The following is a 3,345-nucleotide window of genomic DNA, read 5'->3' as shown; positions in this document are numbered from 1 at the left end:
TATTTTGAGATGCTGTTTTACTCGGTGGAGATACTTGAGTATGACAATTTATATCTGCCAGGCAGTGGGGCACACACAGAGGAGGGAGTCACAGATTTTAAAGCCGTTTCAAAGTTGACGCGTCCCTCGATTTGATTTGGTTCGATTTATCTCCAGACGTTGGAGCCCGGAAAGGGAAGGCAGGCTGGCCACCAGCACCCTGGCCTGGAGCGCAGCGGCCGCACGGATGGGGCAGAGGTTGGGGACTTTGCTGCGGCCACTTGCAGGGTGCGGCGGCTCCCGCGGTATTTATTGACTGATTCGGGAAGGTGTCATTATATCTAAGTTCACATTAAAGCTCGAACTTAAAAAAAAAAAAAAAAAAGAGTACCGCCAGAAAATGCTTTTCTTTTCTTTCCCCCAATAGCAGAGCCCGCTGTTGTCAGTTGGAAAGGGGGGAGAAATTCTCTCCTGTCGAAGTTTCCAGCCACTCTAAGAGTGGAAGGGGGAGGGCGAAGCGAAACGGTGTTCTGGCTCTGTACCTGGCAACCCTCTAACCGCTGGCTTTTTCACGTTGCTGTCCTGGGGAGAGTATCGCAGAGGCAGACGCATACGTTTTATGCACCTGAGTGCTGGGTTCTGCCGTTGGGTTTTGCTGGGTCTACGCAGGGGCGGTTCCTGGGATGCGGATTTAATCCAGGGGAAAACGTACACGGAACAGTTTTTGGCCTCCTATCTTTGCTTAGAGAGGCTCTGTCTCCATTCCTCGGTGTCCTCTGAGTGTAGATGAAAAGATGGAAAATTAAACGAGAAAGGCACTTACTATCATGGGGAAAAAAGATAGGTTAAAAATAAGGAATCTAGGGGAGAGAGGTCATTCTCCAAGAGCCTACGTTGAAGAAATACAGACAGGGCCTATGAGAGCTACAGGACTTGCTCCACAATGGGTTTTGTAGATAGCGTCCCCACGCACAGGCCGACGGCTCGCCAAATTCTGGTTCCCGACCCTTAGGACAAGGGCAACTGAGCCGGTTGAACACTTTTCGAGACGATAGACGTCCTGGCCCCCTTTGGAAAAATCACACCTTTCCAGAATCTTGAGAACCCCGCAGGCTTGAGAAGGTTGCAGAAATGGTCTAAGAGTTAAGAAGAGAATGGAGAAAGAAGGGAAAGGTTGGTAGAGGATGGAGAAAGGAAAGATTGTGGCCAGTTAACTGAGAGATCGAGTTCATTTTCCCCCAGTGGCGGGTCCCAGCACCCTCCTACCCAGTCTGCGATCACCAGTTACTGGTGCAAGGGCGAGACACTGCCCGGGACCACCAACTTCCGAGTTGTGTCAAGTTGAGGTGGAAACGGTGGATCTATTTCATTTTAAGGTCCACTTTTGGGAGTCGGTGGGATTACTACAATGCTGATGCTTGTAAGAGTGGAAGGAAGGAAGCACTTGCCGCTTACAGACTTGCTCCGAGTTTCTTTGGCCCCCTTCTCTACAGCCTCCACCCTCGTCTAGCCCCGGGAGCCTACACCTGGGTTTGGGCCTCCGGACCCGGTCGCAACTCTGGGGTACCTGCGAGTACCCTGGAGCCGTGAACCCTGAAGTTCTAAATGCGACGTGACTTACTGGCTGGCTTGAGGAAAGCCGCTTTCGCCCCTTCTGGGATATCATCCAGCCCTGCCCGGGGCTCCCTCCCCGAAGCCCCCAAGGCCTCGGTAGGTCGGTCGGGGCCACCTTCGGGGCTGCTCGGGGGACCTGACGCAGGCCGCGCTGCCGCTGACGTCAGGGGCTCCCGGTGGCCCGAACCCCAGTCCTGGCAACAAGGCGCCCGGCGTGGGCGTCATTAATTATTAGATGGTAAATATTGCAAAGAAAGCTCAAGCTATAATTCAGGCTATATTTCGGTTTCTCAAAGCATAGTTACCAACTTCGCACCTTCTTGTGGTCCCGTCTGCCCTCTGGGTCCACATTTTTGTAGGTTTGAGCTCTTCACTTTGTAACTGGTTTTGGGGATTCTTGGTGGAAGCGCCAATATTTGTTCATGTGGGAACTGCATGGTTACAACTTCCCTGTAGATTCAAGCTTGAGGAGCTTAATCATCTCTATCAACCAAGGGGGTGAGATGTGTGTGGGCATTGCTTCATAAAGCTGGATCTAGGATGCTCACATCCCCTTTTCTGTTTCGTCAGATTCTTAGTCCGAGATCTGATACTATTATTGTTGTTGTTGAGTGAAAAGGAGGGGAAAAAACCCTATCAAACACCGACAGGGCCAAGGTAAATGAATAATGCCATTCGGTATCAGGAACAAAACCTTCCATTTGTAAAATCAAACACAGCTCTCCTTTTTTCTTTTGTTTTAAAAGGAATCACACCTATAGTATCTACTTAAAATAGAATGTTAAGGAGCAGTAACTTCTTCAAAATAACACTCGTTCTCGGTGCTAGCTCTAATACATTTTCAAAATCCTTTCCCCGAGGATTACTGCCGAATAAACATAGGGCACAGCAGGGTCACTGTGGCACGAATTCTCTCTTGGGCTCTTCTCTACAAAAGGAAAAAAGAAATCATGCCATATATGATGGAATTCCACAGGTGATGGTGAGGTGATTTTCTGGAAAAAGAATGAAATTATGTAAGAATTAAACTAACCCATTTGAATCAAGACAATTTTTATAGGAGTGGAAACAATAATCCACAAATTTAAGCGTCTTGCATATTATCTTACTTGTCATAAATAATTTCTCTGCAATTCTCTTGTTATATTAGCTGTTTGAAAGATCCTGTATATAAAAATAAAGTTCACATGTATCACTGCATAAGACCAATAAGTAGCAGCTCTCAAAAATATAAAATTATCTTCATACATATGAATATAAAATGTATTTGTCAGGATCCACAGGGCCAGAATGAAAAGCCTCTCTAGTTATATCTATAGGAGGTAGAAATATCCTGAAAAGTATTTTGAAAGGCAGGTAATTTGTTTAGTGTTTCACAGACAGAAAAACAACTGACCGAACTTTAATTTTTCTTTTGGAAGTTTTAGAGCCCTGCAGGCAGCTTTTGACTCAGAACTGTGATGGTGACCATTTTATTCTCAAGTTTATAATTTATTTTTAACCAATAGTTATGTGGTAAATATTTAACAAATATATACAATCTCTCAGAAGTGTGCAATAATTATTTTGTAAAATATGAGTAAAAATGGAGCTCACTCTTATACATCAGATACATATATTTGCAGTATTGAAAGCTTTGTGAAGGAGAATTTTAAAAAGTGTAAACAGTCACATTAGTAAATGTACAAAATTCCACAAGCATTCATCAATAAAAATTTCCAAGAATTGTGTATTAAATGTATTAGAAAAGAG

The 3,345-nt window shown here is 45.1% G+C and overlaps 1 long non-coding RNA gene across 1 annotated transcript; it reads right to left on the bottom strand.

Moving 5' to 3' along the window:
• Window positions 1-1,729, bottom strand: LOC122242054. The gene is made up of 2 exons (XR_006222213.1): window positions 1,601-1,729; window positions 1-1,115 (listed from the first exon to the last, which is right to left on the bottom strand). It is a non-coding gene; the product is annotated as an uncharacterized LOC122242054 (long non-coding RNA).
• Window positions 1,730-3,345: the final 1,616 nt, after the last annotated feature.

Source organism: Panthera tigris, chromosome C2 (genome assembly GCF_018350195.1).
Source record: "Panthera tigris isolate Pti1 chromosome C2, P.tigris_Pti1_mat1.1, whole genome shotgun sequence".
NCBI lineage: Eukaryota > Metazoa > Chordata > Mammalia > Carnivora > Felidae > Panthera > Panthera tigris.
The sequence above is the reverse complement of the archived record's forward strand: the minus strand, read 5'-3'. Positions and strand labels throughout refer to the sequence as shown.